Raw genomic sequence first — 25029 nt, forward strand, 5'->3', positions numbered from 1 at the left:
TCGTGTTTTTAATTGCGGATTCCTTGCGAGAGTTGTGTTTGTACTTTCTGCTAACGATGACCATAGGAACGAGATCTTGACTGGAAAAAGAAAGGAAAAAGAAACAAAAGGAAGGAAAGGATCTAGACTGGTATCGTGGATTGCCCTCGTATAACTTCCCTTACCGCAAGGAAGGGATTTTGCATCGTGGAATTATCCTACCTAAGGGTACATTTATGCTGCAGCATCGCTGCTCGCTGCAGCTTCAAGCACATCGCTGCTCGCATAACCGCTAGGGTGCGTTTACCCTGCAGATTGCTCAAGATGCTGCTCGCTTTCGCTATATCAGTGTACTAGCAGCGTTCACTGTGGAAGGATGGAAACGAGGAAAAGTGGGAAGGAGGAAACCGACTTCATCACAACCAATCGCAGGTCGGATTTCAAGACGCCAGTCATCAATGATACCAGGAAGACAAACATGTTTACATTCCTAGGTGCAGCGAGCAGAGCGACAAGCAGCGGCGAGGATAAGCGAGCAGCCAGGCTGCAGGGTAAATGCACCAACAGAAAGCTCTGTGTTTGACCTGTCATCGCCAGAAGTCAGGTAGTCCCCGGGCATGTTCAAACATGTTTGGCAGCATTGTTGTGGCGATGATCATGGCGTGCATCTTTGGCAAGCAGCGATGCTGCAGCATGAACGCGCCCACAGAGATACATGTGTTTGTTTCGTCATCGCCAAACAGCGATGTGCCATGTGCCAGCAGCGATGCTGCAGCATAAATGTACCCTAAGTGATGTAATGTCAACAGGATGGCCCGAGCAACGTGTACCAAGATTTAAAAATGGCGGAACGTTCTAAGTAAATGGATGTCGTAAGCAATCGTTTATCGTACCCGCCAGTATATTTGCATTGCGCTCAACGAATTAATTAGCTAAGAGTAATTAGCTAACATTTAGACTACTGGATCAATGGCTAGAGCTGTCGACTGGAATGTTTTCAACAGGTTTTTCAAACGGGGTAAGCGTCCTGCGTTTTTTTTTTCCTTTGCTTAACTAAAGAGAAAGCCTGTAGTATAATAATAAAAAACGCATTAGTGAAACTAAGTAAGCATAAATGCAACATAAGCAACTTGAGAGCAAGGTACGAGTTGCTGGCGCGCCGGCTCCCGCGAGGGACGTGCCATAAGGGTTGCTCCATGAGCCTAGTTTTCGACACACCATAAAGAACCCGCAGGTGAGCAAAATCACTCAACAGGCCAACCGCTGTGGCGTCGCTCATGATCATAGTTGTCTCGCGGCGTAAAGCCACGAATTACGAGTATCATTATCATCACTAAGGGGCCATGTGGCGTCTTCAATGTCCTGTTTGTCGTTCTGGGTTTTGTATTATCCCCTGTCTACCTAATGTTTCCTCGATCCCTGTCTCTGCTGCGGGACGGCAAGCAGTTCTTACTTTGTACAAGAACTTGAAGTTCGACTTGTTGTTGAAGATGTAGTAGTGGTTGAAGATGGCGTGTAGCTGGTGCAGTAGCAGTGTTGCCAGGCGGCAGCTTACCGCATAATTCTGCAAGTCAAATATTAATGTCATACAATGTCGCGCAGCGAAACTACTTTTTTTTTCTTTTTTTACGAGATTACAATGTGAAAGATTCCAATAACTTTAATTCAAATTTCAATAGTCTCGTTTAGGCAAGATTCTCAGCACAGACCACGGCTATAACTTAATGAATGTTAGTAGCTTCACGTGCTGTTCAGTACTTATAGTACTTCAGTACTGTTCACGGCTAGAATGCATTTTTACTGTACTATCTTAACTGAACCAGCGAGACTTTTGCGGCGCGATTTGACACCGGATCTGCCCGTCATGCCAAGCCCCGTTCAGTTATGCCAGGTCGTGCCCACTCCTAACACACATTCACGAATTGGATTTTCAAACCATACACCTAAAGACATGTACGTGTAACGATTTTTACAGCGACGCCAAAATTGAGGAATGAGGCTGCCCCGAGGGGAGGTTTTCTTTCGTATTAAAAGGCGATGTTTCAGAATTGCTGCTTCATTGCTTCAGAAGTTTCGTGATTTGCATTGTAATGGACGTCACAGATCAGGATCTACGGATTTCTTGATCCCGCACTTATACGACGAAGTAGACAAAGCTAAAGTACGTTTGGCTGAAACCCTTGTTCGAAGAGATTCCAGTCCGCTGAAGATGTATTGGACGAAATTAGCGATGTGGCATCCGCAGATGCGTTGCCCAACGGAAGCATTATCGACCTTCCAAGACGTGACTTGGGCTTAGCGCGTTTCAAGTGCTCTTCGAACAGGATGCATTCCGGCGCAAATGACGGCCGATTCCATTGGGCCTACAGGGAAAATGGCCTCTTCCGCTAAAGTGCACTGTGAAAGAAGAGCACCAATCAAGTAGGCCTCTGCCTCTGAAAGTTAAATGACCCTCTTGAAAGCGCCACCGCTTCCGAGTACGATACTGATGCCGCGTTATCTGGATATCGGAAGCGTGCATGCTAAGGGAAGTGCTGGAGGGCAAGAAATGTGGGCGAAGTGCCGGATCTAAGGGAATACTTGGCTCTCCAATCAGCCCTTTTCTTTTTAGTTCCGTGCTAGCGCCGCGAAGCAACTTTGGCTATGAGCAGGGTATAGACGTGGACAGTTGGAGAGAGGACAGCAAGAAGGGGGTTAGTATGCGTCCTGGGCCGACTTCAGGGGGAACTGTGCCGACATTCGGCTAGAAAGTGTGCCGGAAGACCCACAGAAAACCTTAGACAGCACCGCACACCGGACCCACCACCCCCCAGTCGGCCATGCCGCTGGTAGCTTCAATTCGTAGATCTTTATTGCCACGGGTAGCGGTATGCCCTAATTTACCGAACCACTGCTTCATGTTTTCCCGACTTGGGCGGTAGAATTCCTGGTATTATATTCCTGGCGGTAATTCATTAAGATTCGCTTTATTTCCTTGCGTTGTTTGAATTCATTCAGATTCATACAGTTCCATATCCCGCGATGCCAGCGATTTCCTTCCCTCGTCATCCTTTCATGTGAACCTTTTTGGAATGGGGTAGGGTCCTGCACTCAACGCAGGGAAACATCCCACATCATGATCATCATCATCCATTCATTTATGTTGTTGTGGTGTTGTTGTTGATGCCAGCTAGTGTGACGACACTAATGACAACAGAAGGTTGCTCCTGTGGCGACATGCATATACTATACATATACTATGGGCGCCTTTTTTACGTGCTCTTAACCGTGTGAATGATTTCCTTCGGGCACACCTTCACATCCTGCTGCTGCGAATACGTGAAGAGGACATGTGCAAGGAAACGTGACCATCCTCGCAGAACGTCATATGAGCTGATGATCAGATTCTCTTGCTTGCTCCTTCCCTCATATGCTGTCGTTCTCTTAAGTCTCGTCGTCTTAAGACTCGCAGCTGTACATCTAATGCATGGCAACACTGACTCAAACGTCGACTTCAATCCATTTACACCGCGGTTGCTCAGCGTCCACAAACAGACGTCTTAGCCCCACTGGCAGGTGACACCGAGCCGAAGTGCACATATTTTCCTGCCCGCAAAAAACGCATAGACATCATCTCCAAGAGTTGCCTTACATGCCAGTAAGCGTTGCAGGCACATACATACGCAGCACGAATGTCACTCCCTCCATCAGGGGATACAGAACGCCAGAAGACACGTAGCCTGAGGCTACCTAAGAATTTGACCGGGAAAATACGAAGTGGTCTGAAGGAAAATGTTCGGGTACATCGACTACTTGGCCTGTCAACCGAAGACGCGATGGAATGGCAAAAATTTGCTCCCGGTGCGGTCACGGCTCCAGGGCCTGTCAGCTGTCAATGGTGATCGACTTGCTCTTTGTGTCAACCTGCGAGATTTCATGGTCGCCCTCACCATCGAGTCAAGGGCTTGATTTATAGAGCCGTGGTTGGGTAGGATAAGTCCGCCGAGGAACCTGGTCTTTGAGGTAAACAATGGAGGAGGGTGACCGCCATATATGAGAGAGTTTCGGCATAAGAATCATAAGGAGAGGGGCTAGAAGAAAAGATGGAAGAGAGAGAAATGGGGAAAAGGAGGTGATTTCCTTCCTCAACGTCCTAGTCCAATGGTCGACATGATAGATAGCCCTTCAACGCGTGAACGACCTCGGCATTCATTGTATCCAATCCTATCCAATCCGCAGGCCGCGTTTTTCTTCAGTGCTCCGTGCGTGACGCGTGTTTGGTTCGTCTACTATAATCGAGTGTGCGTGGGTCTGTTCCTGTTCCCAGTGGAAGAGGTATTGTACCGTGTAAACCTTCTACACCGACATGTGAGAACGCCATGCTCGGCTTGTATATATAGGAGATAATGCGATACCGTTTGGTATCACCAGGGCTTCCGTGCGTATCGGCATGGATGTGCCCTCTTCGCTATCTTGACTTTCAAGGATTATATGGGTTCTATGGGTTTAGAAGGACCACATTGTTTCACGCGCTATGACGCCGTATAATGAATGGCAGCGCCATCCGATGGCAGCAAAAGCTACTATTTCGAATTTGCATATTCCGTGACCGGCGACTCTTTGTCAGCGTTTTCTAGAGAATTTTCGCGCAGAACCGCTCGTGATAAGTCGTCGTCCACTGTGAAACTCTTGCGGAATATGTCGTCACTTCCTGTATACCTGTGGCCTCTCGATGTTGACCGCCACCATTACACTCGAAGGAGGAGCCGGGAAAAGGAACCCAGCTTCAACTACCCTGTACCTGAATCAAAATTCGGGAGTGGATATCATCACGCACGTGCGTGTTTCAGGATTTTTTAAACGTGGAATGGCTTTCAACCAGGATGGTCTCTCATTCTGATCTCCCGCATTTGCTGGACATCCCCTAATTAAAGGATTAATTAATGAATTTTACGTACTGGTCAGTTTGGAGTTGCATACTTTCTTCGAGGGCATGTCACCCTGGCCGTAGAACGAAACTACAAAAATGGCATTTATTTTGCCCTGTTGTTTTTTTTAATAAAAATTCTCTAACGAATAAAAATAAACACCAAGTATAGACACGAAGTACTGGTACTTCACGGCCATACACAAACTATAAGGAGAGACATTACAAGATTTCTGTTCCTATTCGTGGTACGCTGATCCTGCGAAAGCGAAACCTTCGTGTTTCTACGAAGCACCAAAAATATGGAAGAAGAAAACCCAAGGGAAGCAAAGGTGAAAAATACTTTTTCCTTCAAACTTCTCAAACAAACATTCTCTTTGGGGTTTCACAATGACGTCTTAAAGAACGGCTCGTAGGACCAAAAACCCTAAACGCTCTTATAGGAACGGCGAACAAGCGCCCCCGCGCTAAGTGACGCCGAACTGAGCTTAACAAAAGGTTTCGCAAACAGGAAGTCCTGGCAAACAGAAGCTGGAACATCGCAAAGCCTAAAGCCCGCCCGTGACCGTACCTAAGTTTCCGAGCAAGATTCCATTATCTTAGCAGAAGGGATAGTCCTCCCTCTAGAGCCACTAAAAGGCACGTTTCCGTTGCCGCAGTAACCAGTAACCGTTGTATAGCGCTTCGCATCTATTGTTTTTTGTTTTTTTTCGTGAACGGGGCTTTGCGTGTTTACGACATCTAGCAAAGAGAAATAAATGGCAGTTGCCGTTGATATATGAGCTGAAAACAGTTTCAAACTGGGATTGCTAACGGAGTCGACTCGCATGAGAGACGCTGGAAGGGGCTAAGCTTACGTAATGCGTCGCGACAATAACATAAATCTCCTCGTTAAAGTCCTACTCGGTGGCGTTCCCCAGTGGGGGTCGGAGAGAAGGCGGCCAATCATAAAAAAAGTAAAACAAACACGTATGTCGTATTCTCTCTGCACTCGCTCTATAGCGTCTCTGCCCTCACTAATCGCCAGGATGATAAGGTGAGGTACAGCAAGGATAATATGAAGATATTGGATCTTGTAACCTAGGAGCCAAATCGCTTGTATGTGAAAGAAAATAACTATAAGAAAGTATAGGCTGTTAACACATGGAAGGGGGGCGACATTTTACACTCACTTGGTCGAAACTTTTGAACTGCATGTTGAAGTCCATCATCATCTTTGTTCATCTCTATTCATCATCTCTTTGTTTTCTCATCATCTCATCATCTGTTTGTACTTGCTGTGTGTAAGCGTACTGGGGTAGCCAGTTCGACTTCGTCGAAACTCACATCCCCATTTTTTTTTCTTTATCACATCACTCAGTCGGTAGCGTGTTCGCCTTCTGATCCCGACATCGCGGGTTCGAACCCGGCCGAGGACGGCAGCAACTTGGTGGCAGGGTACAAGTTGCTTAGACACGCCGTCTTCCTCGAGGGACGTTTAAATACGAGGTGCCGTGTGGCGAGCTTTCATCGCACGTTGAAGAACCCTCAGGTGGGCAAAAACAAACCACAGACCGACCGCTGTGGCGTCGCTCATGATCTCAGATGTCTCGCGACGTAAACCCCCAATTATTTATCACATCACATCACATCACATCACATCACGGGGGCCGCGATGTCCACAGGAAATTTTACCAGAGCTCAGATCGTTGGTCGCCTTAGCTCAACCGGCCCAGCATCTTCCTAAAGTCTAATGGACGAGGGTTTAGTTGGTTCAGCGCGAGGATCAAAGGCGACGTGCAGCAAACCAATACCATGTGTTCTGCGTTTTCTGCTTGCATTTCAATCTTGTGGAGAGATGTACGTCCTGTGGAGGGAGATGTATTAAAGATTCAATTGCACTCGACATACAGGTCGAAATACGAAAAAATAAGGGAGGGGGTCGATTCTGGCTGGGAGACTGGATTTGGCACCAGCCAATCATATCCGTTTGCCTTTAGAGAACTAAAGGCTTGTTCCCACATTCCATGAAGCTATCGAAGCTAATGGCTTGCTTCGCCAGTCTTTGAGGACCACGTCCTCAGCTCATATTGCTGGCTAGTACCACGTTATATTAGTTTTGCTCAAACAACAATTACATAGCGATCGTTACAGAGCGATTACATAGCTCGTGAACAGTCGTGGGTAAGTTACTTTAAAAAGTATTTGAAGTTACAGTCACAGTTACCTAATGAGAGTCGTATAGATGGGCCACCACGTCAGACCTGCAGTTTCCAAGTTAAGGTAACTTTGTCACTTTACAGTTAAATGAGAGTGGAAACTTGGGGTAGTCGGTGAAATATACTTTGGAGATACATGCGAAACGTTGTGTCTCTTCTTGAAGTCCCTGTCGTCCTTTCACGCCAGAGTTGTACGTATTTGGAGTATTGTATTTAAAATACTGTATTTTAAATAGAATTTGCGGTATTTTGGTACTCTACTCAATACTTTTTGTTTTGTGTATTTATACTTTATTTAAAATACATTTTACGGTATTTTGTACTCAATACTCTAATTACATATTTTGGATCTCCCTCTCAAAATTCTCTGTCTCGTCATTCCATTATCTTGCTTGTTCAGTGGAAATTTCCTGAGTCCCTCGGACATGACCCGGACATTGGCCCTTCTTGGAAGTCCCCGTTTAGAGATCTTGTCCCGTGTGTACTAAACCTTGGCCAGTGAGGGTTCTATTCTGTGTGCCTTGAAGTGGTTACGACGAATTCTGACCTCACCGTGCAGGAACTTGCTAGAAGTTTGCTTTGTTCTGGGTCACATATACTTAGTGGAGTTATGTGGCACCTCTTTGTCATCTTTTTGGGACTTGTGTTTAGATGATTCCTATCAGACAGCGGCGGCTAGCGCGGTGCGCGAAGTTTATGTGATTCATGTCACATAGCGGCGACTTGCCGCATTGACCAGTGGCCGGTGACTTTTTGAGTTCAATGATAAATAGTATCCTAATTGTATTCCAAATAGTTTTTGAAGTATTTTGTACTCTATCTTAATTACTTTGGTTTTCATGTATTTATACTCTATCTTAATTATATTCTAGCGTTAGTATTTATTATCTTATCTTAAATACATTTTTGAGTATCTTGTACATGTCTGTTTCACGCTGTATGTCCAGCTACAGCATCTTACGGTTACCTTGCAAGAGACAAAATAAGAGCAAATGGAACTTTATTTTAACACTTTTGTAACTATTTAGAGAGACCGAAACATTCAAATAACTTATTTTACTAAAAAAACAAGCTTTCGGACCGTCCGAAAGCTAGTTTTTTTAGGAAAATAAATAATTTCAATGTTTCAATCTCTTTAAATACGTATCTTATTCACTTGCGAGTGCTATAGACTTTTCCAATTTTTGCCTGTTAGTTGTCGTTAGTGTTGTTAGTTTGCACCGCTTCAGCCAAAACACATTTCTTCCTCTCAGCGAGCGCGCACGAGGCTTTTTCTCTTTCTTTCCTTTCTCTCTCTCTCTCTCTCTCTCTCTCTCTCTCTCTCTTCTTTTTTTTTCTTTTTTCTTTTTTTTGTAAAGCATCCTAAAGAACGACGAAACGACGTTTGGGGACAGATACGTGACAGAACGCGTAACTACCTGAGTTACTTAATTAGTTACATTTTACGACTAGTACTTTCACCAAAAGCGCTAAAAATACTTTCCCAGAAATGTAACACCTTACTACTGAAAGAGGTATCTACTTACAGTTATAACTAAAACGGAAACTTGGGGTAGTTGGTACAATTACAAGTTACTCGTAACTTACTATTCTTAGTTACTGCGATTCGAATTAGTTTGACCGAACGATGGGTGCAGTACTTTGCATTCCGCGCAGAGTGATAACTTCATTTCAATATGATGAATGGAGAGTTCCATCGCCAGTGATACTGTTGCATGCATCTATATTTTCCTTTCGTATTTAACCGCGAACTGTGAAAACAATGTTCAAATATGGGTTGGTAGGTACATGCTGTATGGAAACTGAGACACACATTAACTGACCTTAACCATTAAGTACAAAACGCGCGTCATTAATTAAGCCGAATACTTACATTAACTCTCTCTTTCCTATAGGGATTTTATGGACGGCCGCCATTAGCTTTATTACCCAGCCAGGACCGCCAAGGACAGAAAAAAGAGCGAGACAAAACATTTGACAAAGAAGCGAAAGCGCTGTCGCATACCGGGAGAACATAAACTTAATTATTATGCGTGAAGCAACGCGATTAGAAAGTCATAGTCGAGAACAGAATTGACTCTCTTTAAAGTTGCAGGTCGCGTCCTACCCTATTCGTGTGGCATTCTGCCAGCATCAATTGAATGCAGTTCTGATGTCGAACAGTTGCTTCGAAATGTTGCTAGAATGAGAACTCCCTGCCCGTTTGCGCTTCTTTGCCGCCGACACAGAATGACTAATTCGAAAGTGGCTGTTGTGCAAGGAACGCGTCTGCTCATTCTTTCGATATACGCTGCCTTTTTATGGTGTTCCCTTCGCCGCAATATACTACCCCCCGTAGGAAGCTACACAGATGTCTGCTCTGAGGGCTTGTTTCTTCTCAACAGGGAACCGTAAGAGTAATTTCGTGTTGTAACGTTCGCGTGTATTGGTACACGTTCCGACGCCGTGATGTGCCTTAATGTATCGCAGAGAGAGGGGAAAAAATCCAGTTAAAGCCTTCTCTTACATGGCTCTTTCAACGGCGAGCGTTATAAGAGAGGGAAATACGCAGACAAGATTACAAACGTCCACGAATACACCGTAAATAATTCCTTAAACTTTTATCCTACAAACAAAACACCAATATGTACGTGCCATAGTTTTTTTTTTTTGTGCTATCATTTCCTTTATAACTCTGTCACACGGGTGGAAGTCTTCAATGATCGTTGAAATCGATGGCCATTAGACATGCACGTAGCGCCTGCAAGCGTGTGACGTGTCAACTACGCAGGAAGCAGGCTGTCTGACAGGTTCACACGTTATACGATAGGTGGCGCTACATGCATGTTCAATGCAGAGCCGTATATTAAAAGGGAGTCTGGCCATTGGGAGGAGTCACAAAAAGAGGCTCGACCTGTCAGTCACAGTTTCGCTCCTCTGATTGGTTTGCTTTTTACCAAGGGGGTCGCCATGACACCATACTGCCACCCAAAATGGCGTCGAAAACAAACACAGTGAAGCGGGGATTTCGTGACAAATTTTTTTCACAGACTACTCTGATTTTACGCTGCAAATGCACATTCTCATATGCGTTTCTCGGAAATCAGTTTCAACTTACGCTCATCCATCGATATCTAATCGAAAATAATACGGTTTGTCGCCGACGTTAGGCCTAGTGAACACGGCGATCACAGCGAAATCATAACACAAACGGCACTGTGCTGTACAATCTTATATTTAATTTCTGCATTTCATGAATATAAACATTCTTGCCTTTTATATTCCAACTATTCATGTAGATTTGTTTAAAAATCATTCCGACGACAGAATGTGGCCCAGCAGGTGGTTCTGCCGGCAGCGGTGCAACGACGGAAGCAGACGACAACTCCCGACGTGCCTTACGCTCCCTAGGTGGCGCTCATCAAATTTGCACAAAAAATCCACTGCTTCTGCAGATTGCGAGAGGTATCCATTTCAATCCCATCCAATCCACTTGCCACCCAAAATGGCGCTGCCCATGTTGGATAGGGGGACAAATAGTGAGGATATGTTGATTGATAGCGCCCCATATTTCAAGACTCCATTGGTCAGAAAGCTGAAAAAGTGGGTGGAGCTTCAGGTATAGGCATGACCCATTAATGGCCAGACTCCCTTTTAATATACGGCTCTGGTTCAATGCAGAGCCGCGTATAGAAAAGGAAATCTGGCCATTAATGGGGACCTGCCTATATACCCCGAGCTCCTGAGAACCTTTTTGAGGCCAATCACCGGCCACAGTTCGGTATTATTACAGGCTATCTAAGGTTATAACTCACCCTTATTTACTGGGCGCAACCATGTTTGGGAAACTCAATTGGTTCGGATTGGAACGGATATCCCTCCCGACATACCAAAGCAATGGATTGTCACTATTATCAACGCCATCTGGATGGAGAGAGGCACGTCGGGAAGACTGAGAGGCAGGAATCTAGCAGAAATATGGTTGCTGGCAGAACTGATTGGCCAGGAGAGTGGCAGAACCGCTTCTTCGTACAGACACACTTTGCTCTCCTCAACGAACTCATGCACCCTCTACGCATCTCCACCGTTCATCCTCTATCCGTCTTGCTTTCTTTTGCTATAGACGTGACGACGCCCACTTCTGTGTGGCCAACAACGGTTAGCCGATCCTGCCATTACCCTTCCCCCCCCCCTCCCCTCGTACAGAGACGACTGCCTGTACGAACTTTAAATCACGTTACATGAGCAGATGGAGCCAAAAATGGGCAAAGATGAATGTCTAAATAAATTTCAATGATACGATGCAAAATCTTACGCATCAGTGGCGTCTTTCCCGCAGTTTTCTTGGGATCGCGGTCTTCACTATACATATATAGGCCTAACATTAGCGACGAAACATGTCATTTTCGCGTAAACAATGGCGGAGCGAAAGTTGAAGCTGAATTTGCAGTTAATCACGAAATCTAGAAACACCTACACCCGTCGATTCGTAGCAGAAGAGGGCAGAGGGGATGCTCTTCCTAACATCAATAACGGCCTTGCCAGAGAGAAGATCTCTTTCTGGTGACACCCAAAGGAGACCCATGTGTTATCGTTCTCGCCGGCGTTTTCCCATTGTGATCACCCGCTTTTCGCTTCCACATATACCTTCAAGGCATTTCTCATGGAAACGCGAGCTTCGACTTGCCTTCCCGTGATCATATGCGCCGAAAATAGTTCCAAGATGCCTTGTTCGCAAAATCCTTGCGGTACATGAGACGGGCGAAATAAGATACGAAATTAGGATCGATTAGATTAAGTAAATCTCTTCTGGAATGGCAAAATGTTCTCGACGAAACCTGAGAAGAAAAAAAGAAGGAACTCGAAGGGGACATTTTATTTCTGTAACGTGAAAAATTTCTCTTCTGCAATCAAATCTTCTTACAATTTCGATATGTAGAAGACGTACGAGATGTTTCACCGTCGTGCTGTCGTTCAGAAACCACGTTCAATACAACAAAAAGTTGCCAGTAGAAGTCCTTTCTCAAACTGCACCAACAGAAATTCCACACTGTCTTATATACTATCAACTCCCGCTAGAAGCAGAGAACGTACTTGTACTTAGGGTGGATTAGTGCATTAGTTGTGTGCTGGAATATTGGAATGATTTTCCGGATTTTCCTTTACCGTCTAAGGTAAACGTCGCTACTTTCGAGGTCCTTGCCAAGTCATCCTCGGATGTACGATTATCACTGGAGCAGTGCACAGGGAAGTTGTTGGCCTGTCTAATAGGGCCTTGTGTCTGTTGCCTCCATGTCTGATAATCAAACAGGCCAACAACTCGGAAACATCGCCAGCTCCCCAGCTCCACCGGCATGTAAAGAAAGGGAAGCATACTCCAGACCTACCTGAGCACCACGCAACAACAGAGCTAAAATGCCCCACGTTTGTTTCACTATACGCTCGCTGTTAGCACTAGAGATGCGAAGCCCCGGAAAAAAAAAACAAAAAAAACGGAAATTTTGTGGAAAAACACTTTTATTCTTCGTTTTTTTTTCCTCGTCTCCGGAAAAATTGCTTAAAATTTCCAGGCGACAAAATTCAAAACTGTAAATTGTCGTGCCTTCGATGCGTTCCAAGCCGCCAACAGTGCCTTAGGTGCCCCTAATCCGCCAACAACCACCAACTTAGAGCTCCGTCTGGCTGCTCCAAGCGATCGCCATCGCGTTCACATAATGTCGGAGTTCTGGTCGGACAGGACGGGTTGTTCGAATAACCTACCGCTGAGTAGACAGCAGTCTCATGGGATGCTCTGCTCTGCATTTATGCCTAGAGGGTGAACACTACTAAAGTTTCTAGCTCATTGTATGCTGTGGCTTGGCCGGCAATGTTTCGACTCAGCAGTAACCGCGTTTGCTTCCATTCTCTCCAATTTTTCGGAAAAAAAACAAAAAATAACGTTTTTTTTTCTCGAGCGATTCAAAATTTCCGGAAATTTTGCATCTCTAGTTAGCACCATAACACACATTATGGTTCTACAGTGGAAAGCTTCTAATAACGGCCGCCAGGTGACAGCGCTCGTGACACGTGTCACGAAATTCCCAGTACGCCACGTGACATGAAAAGAAAGTTCCCAGTTTCAACGCACGTCCAGAACATGAGACACAATTACCACGAAGCATTTCTTGTGATGAACACGCGAAGCGGACAATTAGATCCGACCTCCTGCTAACGAACGTACTCGGGCGAATAATGTATGAAGACGAAGTGTCCGGCGATCACCACGAGGGAGTTTGTCCAAAGGGGCGGAAGTGTTCACCATGGAGAAGTTGCAATTAGACGGAATGACCTAACGCACGCGTGCTGGGCCTTTTGTGCTGCTTGTAGCTTGTGGTGAATAAGGTAGAGAAGCTTGTGGTGAACGAGCCAAACTTGAAGCGAACGAGGCCGCGGGAAAGTGGGGAACAGAGGGGGATAATAGGATAGGAAGTGAAAGACTTGTGAGAATAAAGCCAATGGGATAGTAGGGAAGTGAGAGACATAATGCAGGTGAAGTGAATGGCACAGTCGAGGAGTGAGGGACATAATGGGAGTGAAGTGAATGGGACAGTATGAAAAGTCAGGGTCACAGTGGGAGTGAAGGGTACACGGAGAGTGGTGAAATGTGGAACATTGGGAGAGGGAAGTGGACGGGAGAGTAAACAACAACAACTTTATTGTGAGATGATGACTGGGGAGTTCTCTACCCCATTGCTGGTGGTGATGCGTGGAATGAAATAATGAGCCCCTTCACAATAATGATGGAAGTCCTATGGTATACAGAAAGATGAAGAGAGCTTTGAGGGCAGAGCGTTGGTTGTCTGGATATGGCCAGGGACCATGCAATTTTGTGATAGAGAAGGCGCAACTCCGATTCACGATTTTCCCGACACTAGATGGCGCCACGCTCGCCGTGCCTTATCACGCCGTTCGCCTGCGACTCCGCATTTTCAATGGACCATTTTCCTGAGATGTGGCGCCCTCTCGAATGTCGTCTGCTACTGGCTGAAAACAAATGCACGTGAGGAGCGCTGCGGTTTCTGTGTCTTTCGTTCCAGCATACTTGGTGCATTCACTTTTTGAGTATCCATCTTAGGCTTCGAGGCCTATTCCTGCTGCTTCTCCCTGTACAAAGTGTAAGTGTCCGTTTGGTGTATGCAACATGACCCTGGAGCAAACAGTGTCCGTGTCATTCCATGCCAGACCAATAAGCTGTGCACAACTGTTTTGAAGAAGATTCTTGCGCTTGTTGAGTGCAGTGCAGTCATCCAGCACTAAAGCTATTCGTTATCGTTCTTGGGTCCTTTCATACAATTCTGGTGCCGAGAAGCGTAGCCTCACTCATTGACGGAAGCAATCCAGGAACTGGAAAATGGTGTATAGCAGCGTTAACGTAGTAATGGCTACGGCTGTTTTCAGCTATGGTTTCAGCTATGGTTCCATTGTTTTCAACCAGAAGAACAGAAGACGCGGGATGCGCATGCGCACAACGATCGCGTGAAAATGGCGGGTTGCTTGCAGCGCAGATGTTGAGCCAGTGACCATGACCCATTCCCGCCGGATAAAATCAACAATGCGCTGGAGAAAGAAAAGTATGGCATAGAGTTCCGCAGCTGTGGATGAGGTTTGATGCGAAGGGCGACGTCCTTCCACTACGCCTTCGGATGGGATGTCGAATGCCGAGGCGGACTTGCCATTTCGAGATGCGACAACGGTGTATGCTGCGGTAGAGGTAGAAAACTTTGCGTCTACGAGAGCATAAAAATGGGCTCGAAGGACTTGTGGGGGAACCTGATCTCTTCGTTCCTGGAGGACCAGAAGACGTACGAATGTGGGAGACACAGGCAGAGATCATGGGGCGCGTCCGGCGGTGAGAATTCCTTAGCTATGAAACCAATGAGAGCCTGGCGTGTCCTCTGCGCTACGCGATGGAAATCACTTTCAGGACGGTATCGAATTTTCCTGAGGAGTGGATGACGGGGAATGTGAGCACGTAAACTTAGGAAACGTCGAACCGTTTCACGTTCACGGAGATCCTCCACCGGGAGTTCACCAGCTTCACCCAGGACTTGCCGTGTTTCAGCCATTCTTGGGACTCCAAGGCAGCGACGAAGGCTCCGGGCAAACAGTGTCCGAAGGGTCTTTAACGACGCTGTAGAAATCCTGTGCAAGACTGGAAGGCTGTAAAGCACAGTCCCCTCACCAAAGCCGCGTGAACGGCTAGGAGGGAGCGCTGATCACAGCCCCATCCTAAGCCAGAAAGATGATGAATTGCAGGAAGCCATCGCTGCACTTTGGTTGACGGGAGAGTATGCAGCGAGCTGGTGGACGAACTCCATCATGGACAAAAGCATTGCTGGTCTCAGTATTGTGTGTTTTTTCTGCGTTACCCACAGATTCAGCACAGCAGAGAAGTGAGGAACACAATGGAAAGTATTGAAGGCTGGTGAAATGAGGTACATTGTGGAAGTGAAGTAAATGGAACAGTAGAAAAGTCAGGAATACAGTGGGAGTGAAGAGTACACGGGAAAGTGAGGGACATCCGGAGAGTGAAGTGAGTACGACTAGAGCCACTAAATAAGCTACGTAGCTTATTTAGTGACTCTAAGTACGACAATGGAGAAGTGGGATATGGGACTGTTGCCGCTTGGATCACGCAACGGGCACCGCGGTCGCTAGTCTTATGGTTTCGTCGTCTGTTAACCCACGTGAACCTCAACGTGCGGGCCAACGAGGGACGTCGCGACCCTTGCCGTGCGGATGTGACGACACCGGCTATATAGTTGGGCAACATGCTGCCCGGTTGTATCGAGGCCGGGCGAAAAAAAGTGCTTGCTGGCAAATACCTGGCGCTAGGAAAGTGCCACGCGATCATGCGAGATTACTAGTTCAGGCTGCCAAGAGGGACGTCGGACAAAGTAGGAGACACGACAACAGAAACAGCTTACTCTCAAGTGACGAATTTAATGCAAGGAGCAAAAACATCAGAACTACAAGATATGATGACGTCAAATTTCCACTTCACTTCAGTTGACGTCATCATATCTTGTAGTTCTGATGTTTTTGTTCCTTGCATTGAATTCGTCAGTTGAGAGTAAGCTGTTTCTGTTGTCGTGTCTCCTACTTTGTCCGACGTCCCCCTTGGCAGCCTGAACCTGTAATGTCACACCAACTACCCCAACTTAGCACTTTGGCATGTGAGATTGTTGCGTTTTGACCAAGGGAACATGACCGCTCGGGATCTGGCAAAAAAAGGGGGGGAAAAAAAGAGAGATGTTGCCACGAAAGGGCACCCGACTCCGCCATAAGATGTAGGTTGGTCACAACCTTGCCGTAGAGGGGGTAGTGGTGGTAGTGAAAGAGTTCGCCGTTGTGGGCAACGTCACGACCAACGCTCTGGGCCAATATACGTCCTGGGTCGACTTCTAAGGGAACTGTGCATACATATGTATGACAGCGTCTGGTACGAAAACAAAAGAAAGACCCAGAACAGCACAGCTAGCTGGCACCGGGATTCGAACCCGGGTACTTTACAGTCTCAACGTGACATGGCCAGCACGCTAACCCGTACGGTGGTGGTGGTGGTGGTGGTGGTGGTGGTGGTGGTGATAGGGCTTGCCGTTGTCGGCCTCACGTATGTGGGCAACGTCACGACTCACGCCCTGGGGGAATGCGCGTCCTGGGCCGACTTCTAAGGGAACTGTGCCGACATATGTCTGAAAGCGTCTGAGGAAAACCCAGGAAAAACCCCAGACAGCACAGCCGGCACCGGGATTCGAACCCGGGTACCTCCCGGGTTCGAATCCCGTACGGAACGAGGCAAATCCCGCTGGGAGAGCCAATCAAGTGTCTCGTGACGTAGCGCAGTGTGGCCGAAGCGCTATAGCAGTAAGATCAGCATACGAATTTTCGGTGGCCAATGAGCTTACAGCTGCTCCCCTGGCATGCCTGATGCCAATCAGGGTCTGCTGACGTCACGTGAGGAGATTGGGCTGGGACGATGACTGCTTTCTCCGGATATTTTCGTAAATTTCATTGCACAGTGACAATACACGATGAATCGACAATATTATGCATGGTGTCTCCTGGTAGGTCGGTGAGTGAAACAGGGTTTCGTTCCAAGTCTCTTCCTTGCTCCTTCAATGAACCACCCTTGTGGAGCTCAAGTCCTTTCAAGGCGGTCACGTGATGCAGCACTCGTGTGAATGAGTTCATCAACATTTCGTGCGTCGACCAGTCAGTTCTTTCGGCACTCTAAGACCTTCTCTATTTCCACGGCCTCGACTTCCAACGAGAGAAAGTGTGACTTTTCTGATACAACTTTACGCCAAGGACGCCACCGAATGATTTTAAACCCTGCCAGTGCATGCAGGGCTTGCAATCAGTTCCACGTGGCTTGCTCCGCAAAATGAGATAAGAAATGGAATCCCCCTCTCTTCATTTGTGCTTAGCGAAAATCGAACCTCATTACAATCGCTATCACGAATCGTAATTAAAAAAGTTGGAAGGCATTTGGGAAGAGTCGAACTGAGAAATTGAATAGGGATTCCTTTCCGGCTGAGAGAGACGCGAGCTTCTTTCCCATTTGTAATGACAATTACCATAATCAGAGAAGAGCGAGTAATGAAGCACGATTTTTGTTCCAATTAGAAGGGCATTAGAGCTGTGTGTTGCTGCTATATTTTGGAAGGTGTTGCTGGCCTAATGACGCGCAAGGAAGAAGACATTCGCCATCGTGATTAGATACGCTGTGACTTACCAAGGGAGAAAGAGAGGATATCTGCCTTCGTGTAAAATGATCGTAGTCTCCTAATTTTGTTCTTGAACTCGAGGAGCAATTATAGCGAATTCGGGTGGTCATCCCGGAGCAACTTTTTTGTTTTGCCAGATCTCGAGCAGTCATATGTTCGCTTGGGCAAAGAGAAGCAATCTTGCGTGAAAGACGATAAAAGAAGGAAGTCACTGAAAAGGTTAGCCAGCTGTAGCACGAACCCACATCTTCTGGATTACCGGTCCAGGGCTGTTAGCAATTCAGCTAAGCTAACATACCTCCCCAGCGACTCACACGGGGGCGTCATCTGAAGGGACAAACCAACCACCCTCTTAGTCATCCGACTTTCACTCTTACATGTTTTCTTACTCATACACACACTCATACGACGGGATCGGCGCAAGCGGCATCTGTTGCCGTCAATCTTGCATGTTCGCGTGACGCTTTTTTTGTCCGGTTTCCAAACATTTCCAAACATCCGAGCAGCGCCCTCTCTTTCTTATTTTTTTTATTTCTTTAGATAAACGATAACCCCCCCCCCCACACACACACACACACACGAGCAGCGGGTGGCCCAACTATATCCGGTGTCGTCACATCCGCACTGCAACGGTGGCGAGTGCCCTCGTTGGCCCGCACGTCGAAGTTCACGTGGTTTAGCAGGCGACGGAGCCCGAAGACGGGCGACCGCTATGCCCCTAGCGTGATCCAAGCGACTGAAGCCGCTAGATTCCTGGCACTCATGTTCGGGTGGCAACGATCACGTCATCCAGCTCGGGCGCCAACCTAGCAATTTCCTAGCGCTAGGCCGTTTTGCCGTGACATGACCACTCGAATTCGCCATCCACTTCAAAGAGGGCTGAAGACGTCAATCCAAGAGCTTTGTCGCTTTCGAGATGTTAACCGCCATATTCTCACTTCTTCCTGGGGGATCTCTAGACACTATAGTGTTCTTCGACGGACCCTTGAGTTGAGTTGAGTTGATAAGAAAAGAAGAAAAAAAAAGGAGAAATAGAGGCACTCATTACGAGAGCCGGTTACTCCAGATCACTTAGGTCCCTTTCAATAGCCTTTGCAGTACATTGAGCGCTAGCTCGCTGCCAAGGTTATTGAGAAGAGCACTGGGTTCCCTGAGGGCAAAGAATGAACTCGGCGGTAAGCGTTGAAGGAAATGAACTAACAACAGCGTCTTATGTTTGGTTTGCGCCGAGTCTGCGGTGGTGGTGGTGATGGCCTCACTCGTATGTGCAGCGTCACGACTGTAGTCATGATGAGATGAGATTACTATATGATATGAGATGCTGAAATGGTGACGGTTGAAGCCATGTTGTATGCCGGTCACTGCTAAGATTTGTGAGAATCCCCATGAGCAAAGGAACTCTGCGTCATAGTCTTTGGGCGAGTCCAGTTTGCTGGAGGAAGCAGACTATGTGCAAGTTTTTGAATGTCTTCCAGTGGCAGAGGCCATGGGCAATTCCTGCAGTGACCAAGATTTTTTTGTTCGCGTCTAAGCCTATGCAAGACAATGGATCAGGATGTGTTCCGTAGTTTCAGTTTGCTCACAGTGTCTGCAATTTACGTTATCCAAAGGGTCAACCCTGTACAATTGTAAATCAGTGAAAGCGCTTTCTGTTCGCTGCCTAAAAAGCAGGGTTTGTGTATTCCGGGAAAGCTCTTTAACGGGAGATTTAGTGTCGATGATTTTGTACGATTTCCCTGAGCCCATCGGTGCTGTGTTTGCGCAGTATCTCATTGAGAACAAATTGCTCGTTTAAATAGTGAAATATGGATTATTGAAGAAAAAATGTTTGTGTGTTTCAGCCTCAGAACCGTAACTTTCCATCATGTTCACTTTCCATCCTGTCTCCCTATGGGTTGGCAAACTGGCCCTGCTGTGGTGCGCCGCAGCTGCTATAGTCGGTCCGCTTTTTCGTTGCCACTCGGATGCCGACGTGGGAGGGATTCATTGCAGGGAAATGTCTCCACGGATTGATTTGTGTTGGGCACATGATGTTCTGATATGTTTCTGATGATGTTCTGATACGTTCCACTCCTAGAGTGGAAAGCCTCCCCCACTTCATCATCAGAATATATCTGTTGTTGTTGATACGGCGCGCTACTAAGGCTATTCCACGTGGGATTCATCACCATTTTGGATTAAACTCCCCATTCATCATCTTAAAAATAAAGAACTTTGATGTTGTTGTTGTTGTTATCACCATTTGGAGGGCGCTACACTAATCCGTGGGGATGACAGCGATATTTTATTCATCAATCAATCACAGTCTTGGTGATCCTTTTAGCCTGTACCACAGCTGCTGCATGTAACATTGCCAGGAGCCAGATTTGCTACCGCGGTAGCAGCTGAGACATTGAAATGTAGAAGGACAAACAAAGCACATAAACTTCACGAGGCCCATTTGCGCACTTCGATTAAAGAACGACAATTGATGAAAAGGTACCCCCATTCGAAGCCTCTGATTTCTAGTCCTCCGATTGAAGCTACAGCGAACAAGCGAATGACGACAGTCAAGTACAACCATAGTCGATCCGGGCAAAGACCACGTCCACTCCGAAGAATAGCCACACCCACTTTCCACAGGTCCCCGGGAAAGTAAGTCCTTCTTTTCCCTTTCGTCCCAAATTTAAAAAGGCGTCGCCACTAATGTATTGATAAGCAACAGGGGGACGTCCGCCCCCTCCAGTGACATTAATAACACACCACACGCGTTATCTGATCACCGCAGAAAATATGGATGTCTCCACGGCGTGCCAGAGGATCCTCCTGAGACTCGCAAGGAAATAACCGTCGTTTCAATGACAGGTCATACAATAATGAAACCTCGCCCGTAAATGACAAATATGGCACTGGTGGCGAGTCGTATGTTATCCTTCTTCAATATACGTTTACCCTCGTTCTCAGAGTGACGGTAAATGTCCCTGGGGATCAATAACCGTCCGTCGTCTTGAGAGTACACCGCAGTTTAATGCGAATATCTGTCGTAGCTATCGATCCTGATGGGCCTGCATCTTTTTGCTTTGGACGACGTGCGTAAGCATCGCGAGGTTGGAGGGTGAAGCTGTTGGTTCGAACACAGCTAAAACAAATTCGTGTCCTTTGTATGCGTTTGTGCGCGCAAACGAGGGGTGTCGCGTGTTCTTCTTGCCCTTCTGTGTTCTCAGCCGTTGAAGGAAAAACAGATTAGCGGAGAGTCGCTTGCTCCTAGCCTCGTAGAAAACAGCTGGAGGGGAAAGTTTCCGTAAAGGGAAAATATCGTAGCTAAACTAACGATCGTATTCTTAAACGATCCTCGAATCGAGCTTCTCCTCGAAATTGGTTTCGCGTTTCATAATTGGACCTCGACTCAAGAGGCCCTTCGAGCGAACGAAATCCGCCATGCTTTCCTCGAGTAGTATACAAGGTTGGCTCCTTGTGGGCCCCTCTAGCGGAGAAGAGCTCTTTCCTCCATTCACAGGAGTGGAGTGGGGGCCCGACTAAGAATACGGCCGTAATTCACCGAAGCAGAAGCCTGAGGGTTGCTAATAAGTTGCCATGTACCCGCGGCACAATAGCCTCCAGAAACTCCAGTCAGGTAACCGGCGCACGTCACGAGTCACATGTCAGGGGAATAGGTTACGTCAGGACCTTCCCTCATTCTCCGATGCGCTCTTTCCAAGAGTGGAGGATCTTTGAAAGGAACAGAGGCCTCACGCATAGTTCTTTCGCAGGAGCTCAATTCATTCGTTGCCTAACACGCCGCAGCCAAAAAAAGAAAAAAAAGAGAAGAAACGATTTGGGGTTCACCTCAGTGCTCCTTTAAAGTACCACTACGGACCAAATCTCATATCTTCGGGGTCTCACCGTCCCATCACAATCCTCACACTCTATTCTTCCAAATTATTGTTTCTCTATGTGAAGCGGAGTATCATAAAAGCAATTTCTGGTTTTGGACCTATGACGTCATATGGTGAGCAATATGTCTGGCAACATTGCTTCCCGAAGGTCGATTTCCGTCTCCTCACCCCACAGCTGCTGGCAGACTCAGGTCCCCCAAACTCACCTCGGAAAAGCGTGCAACGAAGAAGGCCGCCACTAGATACCCCACTGTTGCCGTTCCGGATCACTTCAGCGCGCTAAGTTTAGCGGCAAAATGTTTTTGTTGTTTCTGCGAATGAATCTAGTCTTTATATGTCCAAATAAAACGCGTATAACAACTTTCTCTGTCGTGTTTCACTTTTTGGTCCCGTTTTTAAACGTGTTGAGCGATCGGAAGGATCTAGTGCACGGCTGCGTGCATCACATAGCGTACCTGTCGTACCAGGCGCCGCAGGCGCTGCAGTCGTCCATTTCTCCTTCAATGACTTGGCCTGGCTTGGATTGTGCTTCAACTGGATCTTTAACGCGCTACATTCCACGCAAGCCAACGTCTGGTAACAATGGGGTATCTAAGGGCGGCCTCCGGCATTGTACGCATCGGGATAGGAACAAATACATGGGAAAATGGCGACCTTGGGGGACCTGGGCAGACTTCCAATGTTGTGGGCAAGAGCGCAGGGGACTCGCGCTGTGAGGCTCCGTACCCCTATGCGGAAAATGTGCGCGGAAACGCGAGCGCGGCGCGGTAAACTCTTGCTGCGGTGCGGAAGAAGCCGCCTCCGTTTTTTGTCGACCGCGCAGTGCACGACTTTTGGCGGCATTCCGCACGTCCTCGACCAATCAGGAGGTCAACGGAAGTCGCGTGACGTTCTTGTTTTCTTACGGCCTCTCGCACGGGGAGCACTGTGAGCGTCTTTTCCCGGGTTCGCAGGCCAACGTTCCCCTTGTGAGGCTATCCGTAAGGCCATTGAGCGAGGTTGATTTTTATTCACAATGAAATGAATATCATTTTTTAGTCCATAATGGTACTTTAAAGGAGCACTGAAGTGACCCAAATTTATTTATTTTTTTCTCCGCTGCGGCGTGTTCTAGCTGCAACGAATAAAATGAGCTTCTGCAAAAGAAAGACGACTGCAGGCGACCTAGAGAGAGCGCGCGAGGCCTCTGTTCCGCACACGTTTAAAATGTCCTCCACTCGCGACAAGAGTGTATCGAAGAACGAGGCAATGTCGTGACGTAACGTGGTCCCCGGGCACGTGACTCGCGATGTCAAGGGCGAACTCAAGCAAGTATATAAAAGCGGCGCGTAAACTGAGAAGAGAGAAACAAAGAAGAAGAAAAAACACGGGCCTACATCACGCGAGGATCGTGTCGGGCGTTCGCGGCAGCTTTTTCGGACTGTTTTGTGCATTTGATTGCGCGTAACTTAAAAACCCGAGACGACAACACAGACAAGGTCTCAAACACCTTGGTCGTTATTGATTGCGCAGTTTTAAAACACCGCAGCGCGAAAATATTTTACGTCGTGGCTCCTGATGAACAGCTTGACGAATGAGAGTCACGCTAAATGTCACCTCATTGCCCCTTTAAGGGAGACCCTTTGACATTCGTATCACCGCAATAAATATTTGATGAAAAAAAAAAAGGCCATATCTGCCGACTTGTTCCTCATAGCATACCGCGTACAATTTCCTGCACTGCAATTACGGGTCGTTTGCCATACGCCAGGTTGGTATCTTCCGGGGAATGCGATAGACACCGGAACGAGAGGTGCAGAAATCGGGGTAAGGAATATCGATCGGGGAAGTTTTACGGCTGCATGAGTAGAAATCATTACGAGTTGCTGCATCTGGGTCAATAAACTTTCACATTTACTGGCCCGGCATAAAACTTTGCAGGGATCCGGCAATTTATATCGCTATACAGCTCGCCAGTACGAATTTTATGAACGGGTTCAAACAGTCGTATCGATTTTTCCCCGTGCGTGTTTCTCCCGAAAAGGACCGACGGCTGGTCTGGCGGAGTGGTTGCGAAACGGAGGGTCCAAGACACAATTGAATCGTGGATCCATGTCCCAACCACGACCTACTAGATTACAACGACCATGTCATCTGGACCCCTTCCCAGCGCCGCATTTGGAAGCTAGCGGTGGCGCTACTCATCGGCCCCGCTATTGCTTTCTCAACTTCTACAATACTTTGTACTTCAGCTTACCTTAGTATTTCTGTAGAAGCGGTGGATGTCCTACGGAAGATGCTTCATTCTGAAGTTGATTATCATCATCTACGCGTTTTCATAGGAGCTATTGCTGTCGTCTGCTGCGGTAGTCGCTTTTGCGCGTTCAAAATGCAAATTTCCATTGTCCAATCATGATGTAGGTCTCGCGGGCCGATGACTAGCGCCCCTAGCGGATCATGCGGACGGGCTCCGGATCGAGCGGACGGGCTATGACATGGTCGTTATAATCTAGTAGGTCGTGGTCCCAACAACAACATTACCAATATTAATAGCTTGGAATTAGTAATTGTTGCGATGATACATTGCGGCAATCTTTATTGAAGCTTCACGAGACATCTACTATATATCTTTAGGTATAATAGACTTGTCCCAGGGCGTGTACCTTCGGTGGTATAAAGCTACATTTTCCTCTCGGTACAGCAATTTTATACCCAGGAAAATTCCGTGTTAGCGCTGCGACGCAACTGTGGCCATGAGCGTCGTACAGACGGAGAGGGGACAGCAGGAAGGAACGGGGGACTGGGGGTTTAGTATGAGTCCTGTAGGCACACTTCACAGGGAACTGTACCGGCGTTCGTCTGGAAAATGTGCCTGAAAACCCAGGGAAAACCTCAGACAACACAGCCTAGCTCTTTGAACGAGCTTCCGACGGTGGAGGTTCCTACGAGGATGGACTATCTCCCCGAGCCCATATTGGACTCATGGCGTAAATGGAACAGGACCGCGACAAACGCACAGAGCGCCTAGAAAGGCAGGCGAGCTGGTGATATCTGATCTCCATCTCTGAAACTCGTGTTTGTGTGTTTCTACCCCAGTCTCAGGGTCTGTTATGGAGACGAACGCGCACAGTTCACACGACCCATAAGCTTTGTAATGGTATCGTTAACATACGCGGAATCAGCCACACACACACAGTGTTTCCTCCGCTGTATAATATACATTGGAGACCAATTATAAACGCAGCGCAAACGGCATTTACCCAGGGGAATTGAGAACCGGCCGGCCGGCTACTCAACAGCGAAGCCCATTCCACAACTTGATACGTCTGCATGCGGCGCTTTCG

The 25029-nt window shown here is 47.2% G+C and overlaps 1 protein-coding gene and 1 long non-coding RNA gene across 5 annotated transcripts in view; one reads left to right on the forward strand and one right to left on the reverse strand.

Annotated features, from left to right (window-relative positions):
• Positions 1–25029, reverse strand: part of LOC135392123 (uncharacterized) — a 163905-nt gene that overhangs the window by 113961 nt on the left and 24915 nt on the right. The window contains exon 4 of one of the 2 annotated variants that reach the window (XR_010422166.1): positions 1531–1543. The exons of the other annotated variant lie outside the window; for it this stretch is intronic. This is a non-coding gene — a long non-coding RNA (uncharacterized LOC135392123). Of the gene's footprint in view, positions 1–1530; positions 1544–25029 lie in introns of those variants that run through there. 2 annotated transcript variants of the gene reach the window in all.
• Positions 1–25029, forward strand: part of LOC135392122 (allatostatin-A receptor-like) — a 141731-nt gene that overhangs the window by 81989 nt on the left and 34713 nt on the right. The window lies entirely within an intron of this gene.

This window comes from Ornithodoros turicata, chromosome 4 (assembly GCF_037126465.1).
Source record: "Ornithodoros turicata isolate Travis chromosome 4, ASM3712646v1, whole genome shotgun sequence".
Classification (NCBI taxonomy): Eukaryota; Metazoa; Arthropoda; class Arachnida; order Ixodida; family Argasidae; genus Ornithodoros; species Ornithodoros turicata.